Raw genomic sequence first — 21,159 nt, 5'->3', positions numbered from 1 at the left:
TAAATAATTGAGCTTTGCTAAAGGGGGTACAGATAACAGCAATGCTACAGAGGCACAGTGTCCATCAGATACTAGAAAAGTGAAGCAGGTAGTGGACTGTGTTAGGAATGATGCCTCACCAGTAGAAATTATGCAAAGATACATAAGATCATCTTGCTTCTGATGCTTATTATAACAAAATAACAGGTCAGCAGAATTACTGGCTAGCACAACACTACAGAAATACCCACCTGGTTACAGTGTGGCTGCAGACTTTGGGTACCTTTTTGCTGGCCAGAGCAAAAAACTCTGAACAATTACAGCTTCTGATAAGTTCATGAGAGCAGAACATTGAATATTTTGGTAAGATTAAGTAAAAGATAAACAGGTTGCACTTGGTGGGAAAGATTGGGTCATCCTGTTGCTAGGAGGTTCCTAGGTGGTATTGATTCATGGCCTTCAAGAAACACACACTTTCTCGGGGTTTATTTCTCAATTAGTAACAATACTTTTCTTTAGTCTCTCTCTACAATAGCAAACTTGCTATCTTTGTTACAGTCTGAAGTAAATTAACATTCATGGCCATATTTTTTTTGCCAGATGATTGAATTACCATCTCCACCATGTTTCTCTTTCGGACAAAAAAAAAAAAAAAATCTTGCTTATTCTACCTTTAATTTGTCAATTTCGACTTTTTGTTTGAATGTACTCTACCAAGAATGCCTTGGATCAGAAAAGCTAAGAAAGAATAATCTGGGCAAAGCAGGTAACAATGCTACAACATTTATGTGCTAGGTCTTTTCAATAACATTTGTTCTCTGAATTTAGCCTGCTAGAAAACTTCAAAGGAATTATAAACTTCCATCTAATAATCATCATTCTGTTTTTCTGCTGTTGTAGTAACTAATAATTTTCTTCATTATTAATACTAAACTCAAAAATATTTTTTAAAGCATGGATGATCACAATAAGCAAACTGTCTATTTATTTTGTCCAGAAGAGAAGTTACCTAATTTTAAAGATGCAGAAAACACACAATGCCACTCACTTGAAAATTTGTCTGGACAGGGAATCAGGCACAAATTTGTGAATTTTGGACTAGCTTACTTGTCCTGTTTTAAAGAAACCTGTACATATCAAATTTTTATCTGAACTTTGATCTGCAGTATACCCAAGGAAATGTCTTGCAGTCTTATGCTTTTTGTTGTATTTCAATTGTTTCTAGGAATCAATACAAATAATACATTTTGACTACCTCTGTAAGATACGGCAGCTGCACAAGTTAGTCACATTTTGATGGGAAATTAGATTATTTTTAACATCAGAACACTGTAAATGCCACTTTCTTCCTGTTAGAACAGCAAGGAAGAAATTCTAGCTTTAGTAGCTTGAGATGGAGTTAGTTATGTCTATCTATGGTACCAAATTTTATAACTGCCTGAAGTGGAGGAACAGGAAACAGTTCTCCAAGAGACTTTCATGGCCATTGGCTCAGATACCCATATTCCTATAACTAGTGGTAAAACAACTCCGTATTTTTCTACCACCAAAAGTAATGGTAAATTATCTGAAAAAAAAGGAAACACCCACTTCAGGCAGGAGAGATGTCTTTATGACATCTTCCTTGGGGCTGGAGAAGACAGATTCTAGATTTTGTTTCTCTCTGACCCTGGCAGTTCAGCATACTTTTCTCAGCTTAAGTGCCATATGTGTAAAATATGTGATGATAGGAGTAGTGCCTTATAACCTATGGGTCTGCAAGGACCAATCCATCAATGCTCCTCTGGCACTTTGATGCCTACAGTGATGATAGCTATAAAAAGTGTACACATAGGGAAAATAATCCATTATCTACCCATGCAGAGGGCAAACCCTAAATTCCATTTTTTGAAAGGAGTTCAGATTCAAGTGCCTGTTTCAGGATTCAATTGACTATTTTGATGATGGTCCATTAATCTTCTAAGCTGGAGTTTGCAGATTTGGCTAATAATTTATGTCTTTTAAGAGCACAGGATAGCTCTGAACCTGAAAGATTACACATAGCCTTACTAAAAAGTTTATTTATGTTGGTGAGCTGTCTTTGCTTTTGTTCCTGTCAGTGACATTGTCCTTTGTAAAAAGACCTTACACTTCAGCTTCAGAAAATCAATTGAGGAAAACCTTACTAGCCATTCTCTCAACATGCTGTGATACATAATTAAATTGCTAAGCTGGAGATATGAGCCATGTTTCCAGTTCCAGTATGAAAGAGAGGCAGTTTGCACAAATTCTGTCCTAGGGTCTGTCTTTTATCTAAGCAATACTGAATACCTGAGGCAGATCTCTTCCCACCTCTTGCCTTTCATTACATAATTCAGCAAACTCTGTTTCTATGCCAGGACAGGAAAGGCTGCCTCTTTTCTTGTTATTACCACACACTGACCTGGAGAGGCTGTTGCTCCCCACAGATCACTTGATTCTGTTCACATCATCTCCTTTGATCTACTTGGTCTCTAAGGATGAAGGTAGAATTGGTGGCTCCTACCAATCTAAGAGCATGCTACCACCTAAAGGGAGAAATGCTGGACATGCCCTCTGCTTTTTCTGACCAGGCTGTGAGCTGAAGCAGCTCCCCTGGCTGCACCCAAGCTGTTGCTTGGCAGGAGGTGGAAGTAAGCATCTAAGGGCAGGGGGGGAAGCACAGGAATGAGAGTAGAAATGCTTTCCACAAGCAATAGGACTCCTGAAATGGGTCCAAACTTGAAATTTCTCTCAGGAGCTGCTCAAGAGTGCTGTGAATTGGAAAGGGCTGAGGAAACATGCAGTTGCCCTCAGCAATTGCCCATGTGCTTTGTTTCTGCCACAGGGTGCCAGAGTGTGTGGGTGAGAGGTGGGTGTGTGAGTGGTGGTGCTGGATGGGTGCCTGCAGCAGATTCACACAAGAGACACAAATAATCACCGAACTCTGTGGCAACATCACAAACAGGAAACATTTTTGGCTGTGTCCTCTGGAAAAGCAGGGAAATATTTTCTCCAGAAAACAGTTAATTTAATTTTTTATGATGCATTGTTGTGTCAGAGTCAGAGATTACGATCTATCATTAAGGCAAATAGAGATTTTAATCTGCTTTGCATTCAATCTCTGATTCAGTTTCAATTCCAGCTTCACCACAAAATAGTACAAATATAATCACAGTGTACCTCAAAACAACCATTTTAAAATAATTCAGTAAAGATGCTGCCTAACTTTTTTCATGCAGCAAAAATCTTGGCAGGCCAATCTATACTTGAGTAGTTTATTCAGTCTTATTGGTAGGATGAACACTGCATAGAGGCTGACATTTAGTATTGTGCTGGAATCAGTTGGTTTAAAGCCTGTTTTCACCAGTCTCTGCAGCAGCAGGGAACAGGGCCTCCCTGTCTGTGCCTGCAGCCAAACCATATGCAGCATATGTTCAGCTGAGACACTGCTGACACCCCCTGTCAGCATCTGGTAATTTTCCTAGCAGCGACAAGACTTACATGAAAGTTTTAACTCTGAAACTCCTGAAGAGCCACAGACAGTACATTCCACAATAATAATTTTAACCAAAGAGCCAGAGGTGCACCTTTGTAACCAGCGAATTTCAGCAGGCTGCAGTATCATCTTTATACTTCACTGTACCAGGCCAAGAGAAGATGCTTCATTTGTGAGAAATCCTGCTATTGTTCAGCTCATAAGCAGCTCCTGTTCAGTGTTCAGCCCTCAGTCATAGATACTGCTGCCTGAGAAATACTGAAATAACAGCCATCCTGCTCCATGCACAATATTCTATGTCTTGATTTTCTGACACTTAATCAAAATACGGTATACAAATAAACACTTGGAAATTATTCAAAATTGACTATTACATCTTTCACTGTTCTGAAGGCTAAGAAACCATTCCTAAAGTTTAAATAAGACATCATGACTTGTACTAAATCATTCAGCATCCCAATGAATTCTCTTTTCTCTCTTCTGAGTCTTGCTTCTCTCATTGCCTAGAGCACCAAAGCTGTTACTAGTAGAAACCAACAAGCAATTTTTAGCCAAATCTCATTTTACTGGAACCTCTAAGCTTTTTAGAGCTTATTAGTTCAGATTTAACCTGGTATTAAATGAGAGAGAGAGTGAAATCCAGGCTTTATAGCAAGTATTAAACAGCTTTGCTAACACATAGTAATGAAAAGCAATTAGCATACAACCAAGTCTAGGCTCATTTCACTTAAACCAGGAACTGTTTTCCCAGGGAGGATATCCAGTACTTGTGACTACTTTCTGCTGCAGTATTCTTACATGGAATCATGTGGTGCTTTCATCCTATGCTGAGAGTTTTGGAAAATACTTCACTGGCATCAGCAACCCACTTCTGTTCTCATAAACTTCTACCTATTTCCTGACTTCCCTTAATGGGTAAACAACTTTTGAGTTGTTAGCTTAGCTAATTATGCTTAAAGTTACAGAGAAACCTCTCTCATTTACCAAAGACTCCTAAAAGCTCAGTTTTCTTTGGGTTTTTGCTTATTCCCCAGAAAAGCACAGCAGCCAACTTGACAGCCATTACTCCAAGAAAACTGGCAGTCAGCAAGTTGCTTAATCCTCAGTTTACTTGCATACTGATTTCATACCACAAGGTCAGTTAGAGTGCATTGCTCGAGCTGTGATCTTGCAAACCCTTTAAGTAGGTGATTCTCTGCTGTTGCATGCTTAAAATCACACTGATCCCAAGAGATAATCTACAATAAATGTGTGTGCACCTGATAGTTAAAGTGGGGGAGTAAGGGCAAAGGCCAACAGTGTAATTGTTTATTTTTAAAAGATACGTTTATTAACATGCAGGTGTATTTGAATTAAAGTGAGACTGCTCCAAGAGTTCCTAGAGCAGAACTGTGCCCTGGGCTTTGGCCAGTCTTAAGTATAAGTCCGAAAGCAAAATTCAGGTTTAGTTTTTAATTCTGAATTACCACTGTTTGCAGGTGATGCCAGGACCAAAATCAATGAGTATCTCCTTCCCTGCCTAGCAGGAAAGGCAGGAGCTGCCATTTTGGAAGTAATTTTTCTTGTTTGTAGATGAAATTAAACCACATTACTTTAAGTTTTTAGGTCCTGCCTTTTTCCTAGCAAACAATGGAAAGTTATGGTTTTCATCTGCATACAAAACAATGAGAGCAGCTTTTCAGAAACAGTATGTTACAACACTTTTTCAATGCCAAATACATTACAACGCAGACCAATGGTACTGTTTTCTCCTGAAAAAAGTTTCATAGAAAGATTAATAATTAATACTGTAGTTTGCACAGGCTACACCGAAGTATGATCACATTAATATACATTTGGTCACTCTTTACTTTGCCTGGCTTCCCAAAATGTAAGCAACAGATCAGCTTAGTACCCTTCAGCAAAATCTGCCTTTCAAAATTTCTGAGTGACAGTGGAGGACAGCGCTCCAGCCCAATGCCATCAGTAATGTCACAGTGGTGCACACAGCCATCAGGAGCTCAGCTCTATGGCTGGATGTGCTTCTGCCCAAGGAAGGTGGGTCCAGGAAGCTGGGCTAATGCCAGGGAATTTGCCCCCCAATGCCCACTGCCAGTGGGATCCCCTTGAAGTCACAGAGTACAAGCAGCCGATTGCACGGTGTGTGAGCTCTGCCGTGAATAATGCCCAAATGACTTTGCTAGATGAACTGCACAGATTATCTGCAGCTCTGAAAACTATATACACATTAACAGAGGGACAAGCCATACTGCAGCCAACACACAAAACTTTAGATATTTTGATATTAGTCTCGGTCATGGTTTTGCACTTAACTGGAAAAACTAATAAAGCCATGATTATAAAATGCAATTAATTACCACCATATATACCTAAATGGTTATGTCTTCCAGCAGCCACTAACTACAAGGTCCGCTCTTCTGGGTAATATTTAATCTGAATGTACAAAAATCCATTGCACAAAATATTGTCCAGTTAGAGTACAAACCTTGTTCCAGAAAACCTTCTTGGTATTTGAAAGAGCCTGTTGTTGCCTGGATTCTAGGTTCAGTTCTGCTGAGCCCCCTGTAAGCCCTTAAGCGCCTCTGGGAGGAAAAGGGATTCAGCATGATCCAGACACAGTCAGTACCTTGTGGGATTGAGCCTCAAGTTAATGTATAACAAACGGCTGCACAGCAGTGTGTGAAATCAGCAAGTTAAACATACACTTGGAATAACTGTAACACAGAAGAAAGAATATTTACAGGACCATTTCATTAAAATCTTTGTCTTGAAGAGTGTCGAATGAAACATTCCTATATATTTACCAATCTAAAGGAAAGGTTTGGTAGTGTACTGGTGAAAGTAAAATTAAGTAGTCAAGGCAGAAATAATCTAAAGTTGCAACCAAAGCCTCCTAGTAAAATACCGTGCAGACTGTGATCTGATTATTATCAGCTGGAATCTACCCCGAGCAAGCTAAACCTGACAGCGAGGACAAAATGGATGACCCAGAATGGTACACGCTGAATACACATCTGTGAAAGTGAAAATAACAAGGAACCTCAAAACTTTATCACTCAGCTCTAGTACTTGCAGGTGTCAGCAGCAGAACCAAATGCCAAAAGCATACCTGGTGATACTGAAGCAGATGAAAGACGCAGGACTCAAAGGTACAATTATGTCTTTGACAGCTGCGAAGTGGCACAGGAAGGCAGGCGGGCGTGCAGCAGACACTGCTGGCAGGGAGCAGAGTTATCCCAGTGGCAGAACAGTGTGGAACACGAGATAGACGCCTGCCAGAAATGTGCCAGGGACATGCGCCTCCCTGCTTTTCCTGCCTGCTGCTCCGTGGGGGTGCAGCTACACTTTCCCAGAGAGTCACATGTATCCCGAGAGCCTGGCATCACATACAGAAATATGGAGTGCCCCTGGCTTTATGCTCTCCAGTCAGAAGGACCTGGACAGCTCTCTCCTCTATATCCCTGTATAGAAGACACAGTTCTATGTTACAGAAGATCTGCTGGAATGTGATTCAATCTTCCCTTTTCCTCCACAGAAGATGTAACTGACTTTCAATTGCATTTTTTTTCTGAGTTAGAAAGATGTGAAGAATAACTTCAATTGTGAATGCAAGAGAACTCTAATTCAAAGAGAAATTAATTTCTGTCTCACAGTTCTCATAGTTATTCCATGAATAATCAAAATGAGAGTCTTTAATGGCAATATCATATTAATTTCTTAAAAGTGGAAATGCCAGCAGATTTCTTTAATAATAGGTTTACATATCCAAGATAATTTTCAAAACCTGATTAATAATTTATAACGAAGTACGAGGCTTCATATTATATCTCATACAATAATCTGAAACTCATACATTATGGAATTCCCTATTATTAGTTACATTCATTTTAGCTGAATGCTCTGCTGGAATCCCAGTGCCAAGAAAGTTAACTGTAGGAGAGGATAAAGACAGAACAACAGCTCGCTCTGACTTATGCTCAAGGCCTTCACTAAAAAAGAGGAAGCAAACTTCTCAGAGCTGTGCTCTTTGCATGCAAGACTGGGCTTTTACAATTTTAAGCCTTCTGAGTCAGACACAAGGTCCACAAAAGTAAGGGGACTTTCCTCTGCTTCTATAAATCTTTAAGTAAAGATTATAAAAAAGGCTAAGTCCAAGCAATTTTCTTGGTCTCAGGCCACTCCACCAGGGTGCTCATCTAGAGTGTTGCCATGTAAATATTGATTTTGATTATTGTGCTGGGAAGGAAGAAAATGCAGAAAATACTAAATATATATTAGTGGTTTGAAATTTTAGGAGAAACTGAAATGCAAATAATACTACATTGCACAAATTGATCTCCAGTCAATCTGCAAATTGCAGAATAGCAGGCTGAGTTGAGGTTGAAAGACACCTCTGGATACCATCCAGTCTGGGCCCCCTCACAGAATGGTGGAGGCTGGAAGACACCTGTGGAGGTCACCTAGTCTAACTCCCCTGCTCAAAGCAGGGTCAGCTAGAGCAGGAAAGCAGAGCTATGTCCTGTCAAATTTTAAATAATATTTTGAAGTCTACAAGGATGGAAATTCCAGAACATCTGTGGGCAGCCTGCTCCACTATTTCAGCAATTTCAGAAATTTCCTGTATTTCAGTTTGTGCAGATTGTGTCTTGCCCTTTTGCTGGACACCAGTGAGAAAAGACTGGCTCTGTTCTTATTATCCTTTTTACTGCTTTGTCCCAATCAGGTATTTATGCACATTAATAAGATCCCCTCAGCATCCTCTTCTCCAGGATGAATGATCCCAGCTGTCTCAGCCTCCCATCATATGTCAGATGCTCTAGTTGGTACTACTCCTAGTTTTATATTCCCTGCAACCATGCTAAGGGTGCACTGTCCCATCAAGGGTGCAGTGTCCCATCAAGAATGGAGATGTTAACTACTTCTGGCCACAGCACTGGTGTGAGGTACAGCACTAGTGCCTGGCTTTCAGATGGATTTCATGCCATTGATCACATGTCTCAGAACTCAGTGGTTTGCCCAGTTTTACATCCCCTGACTATCCACTTGCCTAGTCCAGGCTTTATCAGTTTGCCTGGAAGCATGTTATCAGAAACAGTGTCAAAAAATTTGCTAAAATCCACTGTTCTCCCCTTGTCCTTGGAGCTGGTTATTTTGTTGTTGAAGACTATCAGCTTGACCAGGCATGATTTCCCCTTTGCAAATCCATGTTGACTACTCCCAATCACTTTCTTGTCCTTCATATGTTTGGAAATAGCTTCCAGGAAGATTTGATCCACCTCCTTCCTGGGGACCGAGCTGAGGCTGATTAGCTTGTAATTTCCCCAGCTCCCCATTCCTATTCACAGAGGCCACCATGTAGCTGCCACAGACCAAACCCTGCCACATAAACCCACTACACTCTTGTATTCTACCACTTGATGTTTAAGTTATCAGAAGCTCCTTGTTCACCCATGCAGGTCTTCTGCCATCCTTGCTTGATTTCCTGCTTGTTGGACTGGAGCATTCAAGAGGTGATTTTTGGAAGTCAACTACTTATCTTCACTCCAGTATGTTACACCACAGAAATCTTCCAAGGATATTCCCGAAGAGGCCAAAGCCTCCTGTCTTGAAGCCAAATGCTGTGATTCTGCTATTTGTCCTGTTTCCTCCTCTAAGAATCTTGCACTCCATCACTATGAGTCACTGCAGCCAAAGCTATTCCCAGCCTTCTCATGCTCAGCCAGATACTTCTTGTTTGTAAGCTCAGGGAGGTCCAGCAGAGTGTTGTTTCCCATTGGCCCCTCAGTCACCAGGGTTAGGAACTTATCCTCAATGCACTCCAGAAACCTCCCAGGTTGCCTGCTCCCTGCAGTGTTGTCTCTCTGGCAGATATGGGAATGGTTTGAGTTGCCCGTGACAACCAGGATTTCCATCATGAGATGGCTTAGCATCTGGTAATATTCATGTGACTGCAGAATTTCTGCTTTTAATTGCTCCTGGTTGGAAATCTGTTACATTTTCATAGGACCATTTCCTTTCTGGAAACTACTATAGCATTTTACAACCACTGCCAGCAGTCTCACCCAAAGCAAAGAAGTCTTAAGAAGGCTTGGACACTAAACACACGGTAGTATTTTCATGCTGGTGACCTGAGTTTGGACATCTTAACAAAACAACATATCTTTCTCAGGCTCTATACGTGCCACAAATACAAGAGTTGACTTTCAGGACCTTTCTTCCACTACTTTTTGTTACCTCAAAGTTCAATTGAAAAATGTGGAAACATGGAATACACAGTTCATCTATCAACAGTTCATGCCAAATCTTCTACTGTAGTCAGGACAAAGAAGAACAGCAACAAAATAAATTGAAAAAGGAAAGAAAATAAGACAAAAGTAGGCATGTCTGCATGTTTCTGTATCAATTACATTAAGGCTTCTCAGTCTTAACAGCCCCACACAATACAAAGCAGGCCCTGAAAGAAGGGCAATTCCCCTGCAAATATTTAGGTTAGCAACTGCAAAGTAATCCAGGCACAGCACTATTCATAAGACCAATTCATCACCAGGTCATACAAGGCAATTAGGCCTGGACACTAGATTCAGAGGGGAGCAGATTAACAACCACCAAGATGTTTTAAGTGATCCTGGTTTATTTTTAACAATATTTTAAAGCCTCTGAAAAGATTAATTCTTCAGCCCAAGCCTCAGCATTCCCTTGCTGCTGCCAAGGTAAAATGATGTACTAATTAGGTTCTCAGCACACGAATATTCTTTGTGGGATTTGGGGGTGACACTGTTTTGATGCTGCTAATGTCAGTGCACAAAAAAACACCACTGTCCCCCACCATAAAAGTTTGATTTCTTTGAACCAGGATGAAAATGTTCCTGCAATTTTCTCTCTTCCTCATTCTCTTTTTCATGCCCTCACGCAGAAAAGACACAATAGATTAAATCCAAAAAAGCAAAACCTGCTACTGTAATTTCTTCAATCATGAGATCCTGTTTCATAGGGAAGATTATAAAATCTTCAACAAGTACATTATCTCTTTGGTATTAACAGGATAAATAAGACAGTTTCTTACACTGAAAATAAAATGCAGCTGATAGAATGAAATACAATAAATTTATCTATTGTGAAACCTAGCAGATAAGATGTCAATATTTAAAACTAAAAGAAAAGGGTACACTGGAAATAAATAGTGAAATATCCAGGAAAAATCTTTAGCCAAATTTCTGAATCTTGTTCTCAAGGGAAAATTGTTAGGAAGGACCTGCTGCATTAAATTGGACAAAAGGCCATCTAACTAACTCTCTCGTCTCCAAGCGGCTTAAGGAGGAACAAGAAACAAAATGAACATAGAAAAAATTTCCCTTTATTTTACTTTCCCGTCTTCTGGGACTCTACAGTTTAGAGTCTTCCTAAATCACAGGCTGCATTCAGAATGCACTGTTTTCTAGTCCTCTTGGGGCAGTTTTCCACAAATTTGTCTGCTCCCTCTCTGTTAGCATTAATTCTTTGGAGTCTGTATCCTCATATTTCACTAAATTTCCCATAATTTAGTTAACTGGTACCCCAAGTGAAATATATTTATTTTGGTTTGATTTTAATCTCGTGCCTAGATGATACCATGTCTATTTGAATACCTGGTTGCACTGGAGAGTGCTGAGAGCTGGGTGCCTCCAGCCTCCTAAATATGGGTGTTGAAAGGGGCGAAGTAACAAACAGGAAGAATGGGCTTCCAGGAGAAAATGAGAAAAGGCAGCACAGCTGGCAAGATAACATATAGGCAGATATGTAAGTTAGGTTTCTGGACTATTGCCTAAATATTTAAATGGTGGTCACACTTGCTTCTTGTACCATTAGGAGGGGATTCCTGGTTTTTAGAATCTCAGTGACTGTAATGCACAAATGATAACTAAATAATTAATTCCTTGAAGTGTGATGTTCTCAATCTTTTGTTTTCTAGCTTCTCTACATGCTCCTCATTGTTTTATGCTGTCATTCGGGTTTTAAAGTAACATATTTAACTCAGTTTTCTTACAAGCTGAAAAGCCAACGCCCTACTGATGAATGCCACCAGTTCCCAAAAATTCGCTTGTTCTCTTTCAGCAGCCAGTGCACCAGGAAGTATAAATTCCATGTTAACCTTTTCTCCAGTGTGTTCCACAAGTGTGTGACAGTGAGGTATTTAGCAAACTTGGCTATTTTCTTCCTGGATAGCTAAGCTGTTCCATCAGCAACATAAAAATATTTTAACAACACAGCAACAAACCATGCAGTGTGCCAAGAGCCACAGAGCCCTTGGTTCATTGTTGGGAGGTTACTTTAATTACAAGGTCCTGATTAACACCCTGGAACAAGGCAATAGCTTACTTCAAACAGTTCCAAATCATTGTACTTAAAAATGCTGACCCTTGTCATAAGGACGAGTGACGAAAACAAAAGGAAAACTGTTTTGGCTCTGAGTGGATTCCAAGTTCCACAACAGAACTTTACAGAAACCCACCCAGTAATCTATAAAAGGCAGCTTTCAAACATTAATTTTGTAGTATCATAAACAGCCAAGCTCTTCCCATTGGTAGCCCAAATCTCAAAATGATGGTATCACTCAGTAACTTATTTTTAAACAAGATTTCTCTACAGGATTTTCCTTTTTAAATCTTGCATTGATTATTTCTAGTTGGTGCAACCTAGCATAACTTCCTCCTCTTTCTCCTCCTCCTTATCATTATTATCATTATTTAAATCCAGTTTATTTAATCTGTTAACTGACTGAAGCATTTTACTCATACATTTTGCCCAGAGGCAGCATTATCTGTTTCTTAGAAAAAGCATTCTGACTGTAATTCAGTCTCTGCAATAGCATTAATGCAGGGACAGATCCTGGCTTCATTTGAAGCTCTTAGCTGCAGTTCTTCCATAGGGAAGTAAAACATAAGAAATTACCATAATTGGAACCTAGTTTCAAATACAAAAGAGTAAGGAAGTATACTCCTCATCACAGCAATGTTAAGCATGTTAAAAATGAATCCAGAAGCTTTTGTAGAGAAGATTCCTTCCTTGAAAAGAAGAAAACTACTGACAAAATGTGGGCTGAGCTAAACAGCTTCTGCACTGCTGCCTCACTAGCAGTACCTGGGTGAGTTGCTGAATATCTGAACTTTGAACATTACAACAGACTCTTATTTTCTGCTGCCACACGTGCATGAAAGCCTCCTTTATTTTTTCATCCCAGGAAACGGAAGCCATATGAAAGACAACACCTTCAGAATACGTAAGCAATGCTGGCAAATTTAATCCAGAGCCATAGAATGCAAATAAAATAGAAACCACTGGGATGATTATTAGTGAAAATCTCTACTCCTTAATTTAATCAGAAAACAAATTATAAATCTTACCAAGATAAATGATCAATTACTTATTAAAGCTAACAGGGTGCAGCTGATAGGGTCTAGTAGATAAATCAAAGTCACTTTTAGTTAGAGTTCAGGTGAGTCCAATGGGATGGTTGGGTGAGGTGGCTTTAAATGAGACAGCTGGTTCTTCCACATCAAATTAACTCTTACTTGATACTACCTGTGCAGTGGGAAGTTGGCCTCCCAATAGCAGTGCTGGTAGCCAGGAGCGTATGTAAGGTAAGCCCTGTGTTGGAAAGCCAGGTTACAGCATAATTAAAACTGCTCTCAAATTTGATTAATGTAATTAATCAAATCCAGTGTGCTTTCAGAGACCATCCATAACCATCCAAAATAAAAATATGAAAAAAACCCAAACAGAAATGCCAAATATGCCATTCTGACTGTTTAACAAAATGCCAGATGAGATCAATGAGCCTTGCTTTGAAGCCAAACAATGGTCCCACAGACTGCTTTGCAACTGCAGGTCAGGCTCTTTCCAGTTGACTCAGGTACAGAGGACAGATGAGACACAGAGACAACATTCTCAGACATAAGTGATACTGTCCAAGTGTTAATCTGTCTCACCTCCCCCTGCTCCAAGCCAACACACAGCTTGGAGGAAGTACTGTGTATTAGCAGGGATTGAATTTGCTCGTGGTTGGACCCAGGATAAATGAGTGCTGACAGAGTAGAAACCAGCCTTTCTCTGGAGTTCTTTTGGGCTGAGTACCCCTCAATTCTCCTGCTGAACCTCAGGCTCTGTGGGACTGTTAGACCAAGTGACTAATCAAACCAAGCTCTTCATTACAGTTGTCTCCATTTATGGTCAACCTACTTAAAACTCAAAATATTCTCATAAAACTTGCAAAAAATTTACTCAATTTCAAAACTAAAGGTTGTCATGGGACATGTGGTGAGAGCAATACTGAGAAAATTGTCTGCTTCAAGGGTTAAATGTCCTGAACAGAGATCTTAGAACAAAGATGGATTTTGAAAAAAATTTGGGTGCTTTTCATTAGCAGGAGGCATAGCATTCTTCTTCTCTTCCATTTCCCCTCCAGGAAGACAAAGAAGGGAAAGAGACAGAGGAATGTTAAATTATGTAATACCTCAGACATGTAATTCTTTGTAATGATATAGGTGCTTTCTTTGTTAACTGGGCACTCTGTGCCAACAGGATAAGTACATACAGATTTAGGAGGCTCTGCCTATTCAACAGACTGGCTGCTGCACTTTGAGCTAGATTAAAATTGTGTGACATATAACTCTTCTTAACACAATAATATGTATTACTATCTGTTGTCATAGCTTCAAGTAATGACACTTCTAGTAGCAAAAGTAAGCCATGTTTTGTGTTCCTACTGAATCACCATTGCATTTGGCTAATATGAATTGGGGTGTTCAGACCCATAAACAATTTTCCTTCTGTTTAAAATAATCTAGCTAATATAAGTGAAACAACTTTTCCAGAACTGCATACCTACATACAATGTTAATACTTTGAGAACAACAGCAAAATCAAATTCTCAAAAGACCAAATAATACAAAGGACTGTCTCTCTCCCAGAACGGAACACTAACCAAAAGGAGACATTTCACATGCATTAGCAAGAATGGTTAAATACAGACTGATAACCGTATGACTACAGAACAGAAAATGTGATGCTTGTATTTGTAAAGGAGGAGGTTTGTCTGGGAATTTCAGGGAATCAGGAGGAGGAAAAAGTTAGCCTTGATCAACAATGAACCCTTCTCCCTGTCTTGAAGTTTAACAGCTCCGTTCTGTATGGAGCTACAGACCAGGGATCAATGACAGAAAACACAGTTATTGTAGAATAACGTGTTTTTATTGAGAAATAAACTTTGTAGAGATAATTAATTCTGTGTCAGAGATAGTTTACCTCCCTGCTTCTTCCTGATACAGACTGTTCCCTGTTGGGGGAAGCAAAGTAGCTTTCATTGATTTTTTCCTCCATGGGCTTTTCCCTTCAGTAATACCTAGTCATTCATCACCACCAGCTACCTCTTCTCTAGAGAAAGACTTGTTATTTTCCTCTGAGAAGCTTCTCAGCCTGGCATTTTCATCTGAGATGAGATCCTGAAAACTTACTTATTTCTTCTTTTTTTTTTTTTTTTTTTTTTTTTTTTTTTTTTTTTTTTTTTTTTTTTTTTGGTTGGTTGGTTGGTTTGGTTTGGTTTTGGTTTGGTTTTTTCCTCATGGATTCTTCTACAGAAGGTCAGTATGGCTCAGCTGATCACCCACAGGATCAATTTGGCTTGCCTTTTTCCCCAAAGTGCATAGGCAGAGGATACAATACACCTGCAAAGCTCTTCCAGTCTCTGCCTTGCCCAGCACAGAGAACTGCTCAAATGGACACTCTTGGAGATCTAAAGTCAGGTCTCTCCTCATGCACATAGGGTTTAATGTAGGAGCTATTTAAACTAGTCCAGGAAGGTCAAAGGGAAGACTTAACAACCAACATAACGTAATACCCTTCACATTCTCATTACCTACCTACCACATCTGGTACCAGTGTTTTGTCATGAAGATCATATGTGTGTGTTTGTCCTTGTGTGTACATAGTAAACCACCAGAGCATTCTTAGATTAATACAGTGTAAGACCATGACATACATGAGCCAGGTTAACTCCCTGACTACATGCTTGTCTCAGCATTTCGCAATTCTATAATATGCTAGAGAAGAACAATTTCGTGCAGGAAAAAACAAAATCTCTTTTCTTTTAATAAGTAGTGCCAGCCACTAAATCTCTGCATAGAGTGGTAAACCTGTCACAACTAGAAATAAAATACCTTAATCAGCAGATTCAAACTTGTGTGATTTTTCTTTTTGCTTCAGTTTACTAATTGGTCAGTTGTGCCAGATAATTTATTTAAATCTAAAACAGACCAGGAAGCCTTAGAATAACATTTCAATGGTCAGGCTATGCAATTTGAGTTACTAGTTTTACACGGTGGAGATTTACCTTGTCTTGGCTAGTCTTTGAATATATTGGCTTATAAAACTAGAGGTCTCTCCATGAGCAAACGATCTGTCTGCTGCCCCAGAAGTGCAAAGTACACACTGATTTCCTTGAAGATGGGGTTGCTTTTGACAGTTACAGAAAAGGGTCTTGAGCCTGCCCCTACCAAATCAATTCATTACACAACTGCCATTCAGAACCTGTCCACGCTTCACAAAGCATATGAGGATTGCTGCTGCTGCTCTGAGCTGCCGCAGGAGCTCAGCCGCAGCTGTAATTCTCATCTAGTTGGGAAGCTTGTTAAAATCCTCTAATTAAAACCCTCTATGGCCTTATTCAAGTCCTTCTTGCAGTGACCTTTTCCCCTCAACTGGGACCCATATAGGTATGGCAGTCTGCTGTATCACAGCAGGCAGGAAAAGCATTATGGTGTCCAGCTCCTAGATTTTCCCATAAATACTTACGTCTTTCACACTTACTATTGTGTTGAATGGACTACTATGACACTATGTCATGAAATGTAAAACTTCTGGATCACCTATCTACTGATGAGCTTTTACATTGCTATTATTTTCTTAAAAAAAAAAAAAAAAAGTTTCAATATTTGGAATTATTAATGGGGCAGGATATGACAAAAATACTGCATCTTCATTTCCTCATAATAACAAATTTTCAAGCACCGCAAACGTTTCTGATACAGTCACAAATTTTTCTGATAGAGTAGCATCAAATTATTCTAATAATTATAAAGTATTTCCCTTTATCATCTTCCCTTTAAATATTGCCTGCAAAAAACATTCATGCAACTCATTAAGGGACACCGACTTTTTTATGAGTAACAGCCTCGGTTTATCAGAACTGCTCCATAAATTCTTGGAAATGAGTTCTGCTTACGTTCCTCTAGGACACAGAAAACAGAATACACAGAGAGAGTGGCATCAAGGACTGGCAAACCATTCTGTTCCTTGTGTGTTGGAATTTAAAGGACAGTTAAATTTAGAAGAAAAACTGCAGGAGAAACAGAGACTGAAACAGATACAGTAAATAGACAATGTTCTTTTCAAACCTCCTGGGACAACATGTTGGTATTCTATGAGAGGAGAAACAAAACCGTGTAATTAAATATGTGATTCTCTGGGAAGATTTATAGCTCCTCTGAGAACAGATGGCATGTAATGCCACTATCAGGAATGACATAGCAAATTGGAAGAAAAGGCAACAAGTGCCAATTAGCCACAACTTTGGCATATTTGATTGTTATTCATTCGAGATTCGCTTGCTGATTGTACTAATCGACAAAAAGAAAAACCTTTGGAAAGGATTTATAATGTCTACAAGGAAATCTTCATTTCCCTGAGAAGTGCATCTGATTGCTGTGCCATGTCTTCAGGAATTATGCCCATCAATTTGTTTTCACCTAAGGGCATGAAAGAAGAGGGCAAGGAAAAACTAACTTAGTTTTACGTTCCCTTATGAGCTTTACCTGCTCAAATAGTACATTCTTCCATCCAGAAATGTAGTCTAATTAGAAAAGGAGGAATTAGATGATTTGCCAAGGATTTCTAGATAACCCACCAGAGGCTGCAGTGAGCCAATGAGACCCTCAGGCATGCTGCTGCTATGTATGTGCACATCCTGCACATGGGATGTGGGACATAGCCCATCATGACCATGAGACAAAACCCCCGTCCATAGGCAGAAACACATGGCTCTCCTAGAGCTTCCCAGGATTCATGAAACTCCAATAAGAATTCAGTTCAGACCATGACAAGTGTCCACACCACACAGTGCACAGTTTTACCACATCATTCCCTGGAGAAACTGGCTGTTCATGGCATGGACAGGTGCACTGTTTATTGGGTAAAACCTAGATGGCTGAGCCCAGAGTGTGGTGGTGAATGTACATCCATCTGACAGATGGTCAACAGTGGTGTTTCCAAGGGCTCATTACTGGGGCCAGCCCTGTTTAATACCTTTATTGGCTATCTGGATGGAGGGATACTCAGAGTTTATCTTAGAAGAACTTTATACTAATTTCAGAGTTTATCTTAGAAGAACTTTATACTAATTTCAGGCAGAATCAAAGAACTCAGTCCTGGAGCTCTTATCTTTGATATTGGCTGCAGTGAGGCAGAGTGGAAGCCTACCAAAGGTGAATGGGAATTCAGAGAGCTTTGGATGAGATCCCATAAGAGCAAAAGGTTGCAGAAGTGAGACTCAAAGCAGACCACTGGCCATTACAGTAAAGTCAACCAGGCTCATGCTGCTACTAATATTGTTGTAGTGACATAACACATGAAGTATACATCTTTGCTGGACTGCAGACTTCCATGTGATGATTTAGGGGCCTGAACACTTGGGGAAGGAAATGGCAGAAGGGACCAACTGCCCTGGCACACGTAGGGTCTCACCCATTCCTTCCAATCCCCTTGCAAATCCCTGCAAGGTGAGCTGAAGAGCTTTAAGTTACTGCCATAATTCTACTGTTAAGTTTTCACATGTATTCAAACCCCTATACAGCACAAATTATTCTAATTTTAGGATTTAGTGTTATAACCATTTAGAAAACTTAATTTGTCTCTCAATCACACCTCAAGGCCCAAGCTCAGGGGCCCACAGCTGTCAAACATCTTCAAGAGGAAATGTGAAGGGAAAGGGAAGAAAAGCAAACCTTCTCATGTTAAACTCTGTACAGGCAGGGGTATCACTGGGCACTTCTACAGCCACTTGCAGGGAGTAAATGTACTCAGAGCTCTGCATGAATCCTGCACACTGTGCCTGGCAGCAAATCTAGAACCCCAGGCAGCTCTTTCTCCTTTACAGCACATCATTGTGGAACCTGTGGCAATCCTTTGGAAAACTAGTTGTGACAGGGTGCTCTCAAGTAAAGCTTGGGGAAAAAAACAGTCCTCAAAGTGGTGACAGAGCTGGAAGGAGATGGCACAAGGTGGCCAATGAGAGCATGAAAGCAGCAGCAGGATCCAGGTAGGAGAGCAGGAGTGGACTGGGCTGGAGGAGATTATGAGGGTGATGAGGAAGGACCATCACATCCTGAGTGGCTGAGGAGAGCAAGGGGTGGGGAGGAGGGATCTGCAAAGATGACAGAGGAGCCTTCAAGTGATGATCTGGAGAGGCAGGGGAGAGCCATCAAGGAAAAGCTGGGCCTTCCCAAATGATTCCTCTCTTGGCAGTGAAGGAAAACTTAGGAAAACATGCAGATTAAACAAAGAAGTGAAGAGCTACAGTAACGAAGATCTACAGTAATGTGAAAGTAATGTGAAAAGAAAAAAAAGAAAACTTCACTGAAACAGGTTATCTGATTTTTTTTAAACTTCTTTTTTTTAAGAGTGAAAAACACCAAAGCAGCCCCAGACACTTTCAGCTCATAAGACCAGCCAGCACATACACAGCTCACCTGAGGTTTGTGCCTTGGCAGTATTGTGAGTGTTTTATTTTCACTGACATAAACCATTCACGAACCATTTCTCCAATGTATTAAGCATAAACAAGCTTTCCTTTTGCATGGATATTTCTTCCTGCCACTGTGATTTCATCTCCTAAACCAAATATTTTTATGCACGGAACCACTGAAAGAAAACAAGTCTGAGACTTCCCACTAATTACTGCATTTCCCAGGAGTTCTCCTGCAGCGTCTGGAGCCAGGATCCCCTGCCACACGTTTTATTTTGTGGAGTCTTTCCATTTTACGACTTTTGAAGCAACTGCTGGTGTTTATTGATCTTTCCACACAGCTGTTCTTTTCCTACAGGAGCACTGAGGTGATTATTCTTCAGTCTGATACATGAGGCCCCATTTTCTGTTTCAGGGAGTTGAGGAGGCAGAAGCTTTTTAAGACTCTGAGTTTGTGGGTGTAAAAGGAAGCAGAAAATGCTACACGCTGGCTTCACTTTCACAGTAAAAAATGTGCTTGTGTGATGAATTTCAGAATCTCGTGAGCTAACTATCCCAAATGAGACTGTAAATCTCAATTGTATCCCAAATAGATCAGGATGGGGGTGGGGGAATTGCCGGAGAGCCATGGGCAGCTCTGCAGAAGGACGGTACAAAACAACTCCAGATACACATGGGTGGCTTCCAGCACATCCCCTCATGTCCCAAACAACACTTCAGCAACTTATACCATTCCTCAGCCATCCTAACTAATTCCTAACACCGAGAGACCAGACACGACCAGGAAAGCCCGCATGTGCACACAAGACCTGCCTCACGCCATAACAAAAACAACAAGCGCTCCCGACCCCCGGATAACCCCAAACCGGGAATAGCATCACTCGAGTGAATTTACGGTGGAGGCTTTTGCTCGGGCCGCAGTCCTAAGGGCCAGCAGAGCCGCCCAGCCCCGGGATGCTGCAGAGGATTCTCTGTAAAAGGCTTTTCCTGCCGGGGGAGCGCCTGGAGCCCGCAGAGCCCCCGGTGTCGCCCGGGTGCCCCCAGAGCCACCCCCGGGACATGCAGCTCGGAGTACCGGGATGCTCCTAACTGGGCGAGGGAGCGGGAAAAGAGCACCAAAGGAAACTCGTGAGGGGAAAGAGCACGGAAGGAAACCCGTGAGGGAAAACCCCCGCCTTACCGCTCTGCCGGCTCCTCGGAAAGCGCAGCGGACTCTTGCGCGCACAAAGCTTTTCCCCAAAATCACATCAGGATCTCCGCTCAGCAGAAAAGCAGGGGCGCTCTGGTCCTCCCCGAGCAGCCGGGTTTCCCTGGGTGAGGATTCCCAGCCCTCTCCAAGCCCCCGGAGCCTTTCCCTGCCCGCTCCGCTGGGGGAGGATCAGCCGGGAGGGTGTCAGCACAACACGCTCCATAAATTCTCCCCCCCAGCCTTCTGCAGACGTAAGGCCTTGAGGAAAATGCCTAAATCCCGCCGTTTGTTGACATAGTAACCACGTTTAAGTTTTTGCCCCCCCCCCCCAGAAGCCCTCTGCATAAAACAATTCATTGTGTGAAAGGTTTATCCAGCGTGCAGAGGGCTGGTTTGTGGGGTTTTAAAGAGACTGCATGTTTATACATTAGATTTCCTACCTAAACCAAGGCGTTGCTTCATTACACCAGATAATATTAAGGACTTCCACAAGTCTTTGAAGGAAATGTAATACCAAGTAAAAGGAGAGGAAAAAAATCATTATTCAGATAAACAGCCCATTTCTAATACCTAAGTGAAGTAAAATTTTAGGAACTTTTCAGGAGGTCACAAAATGTTTTGTATTTTCCTTCTAACTTATTCACATATATTTATCCTGTTTCTCCAAAGATGCTTAAAACGTTTTAAAAGTTCCCAACGAAATTTGTAAATCTACAGCAGATT

At 40.8% G+C, this 21,159-nt stretch overlaps 1 protein-coding gene across 3 annotated transcripts in view; it reads right to left on the bottom strand.

Annotated features, from left to right (window-relative positions):
* The window catches only part of SPATA13 (spermatogenesis associated 13), a 72,033-nt gene extending 51,371 nt beyond the window's left edge, over positions 1-20,662 (bottom strand). Inside the window, exon 1 of one of the 3 annotated variants that reach the window (XM_083854911.1) lies at positions 20,428-20,662. The gene's annotated coding sequence lies outside the window, so the exon portion shown is untranslated. Of the gene's footprint in view, positions 1-5,960; positions 6,088-6,584; positions 6,835-20,427 lie in introns of those variants that run through there. The other 2 variants (XM_083854912.1, XM_083854910.1) reach the window with 2 other exon arrangements.
* Between the last annotated feature and the right edge of the window lie 497 nt (positions 20,663-21,159).

This window comes from Zosterops lateralis (assembly GCF_965231275.1).
Source record: "Zosterops lateralis genome assembly, chromosome: 2".
In the NCBI taxonomy this organism is placed as follows: domain Eukaryota; kingdom Metazoa; phylum Chordata; class Aves; order Passeriformes; family Zosteropidae; genus Zosterops; species Zosterops lateralis.
This window is presented reverse-complemented; position numbering and strand designations above follow the sequence as displayed.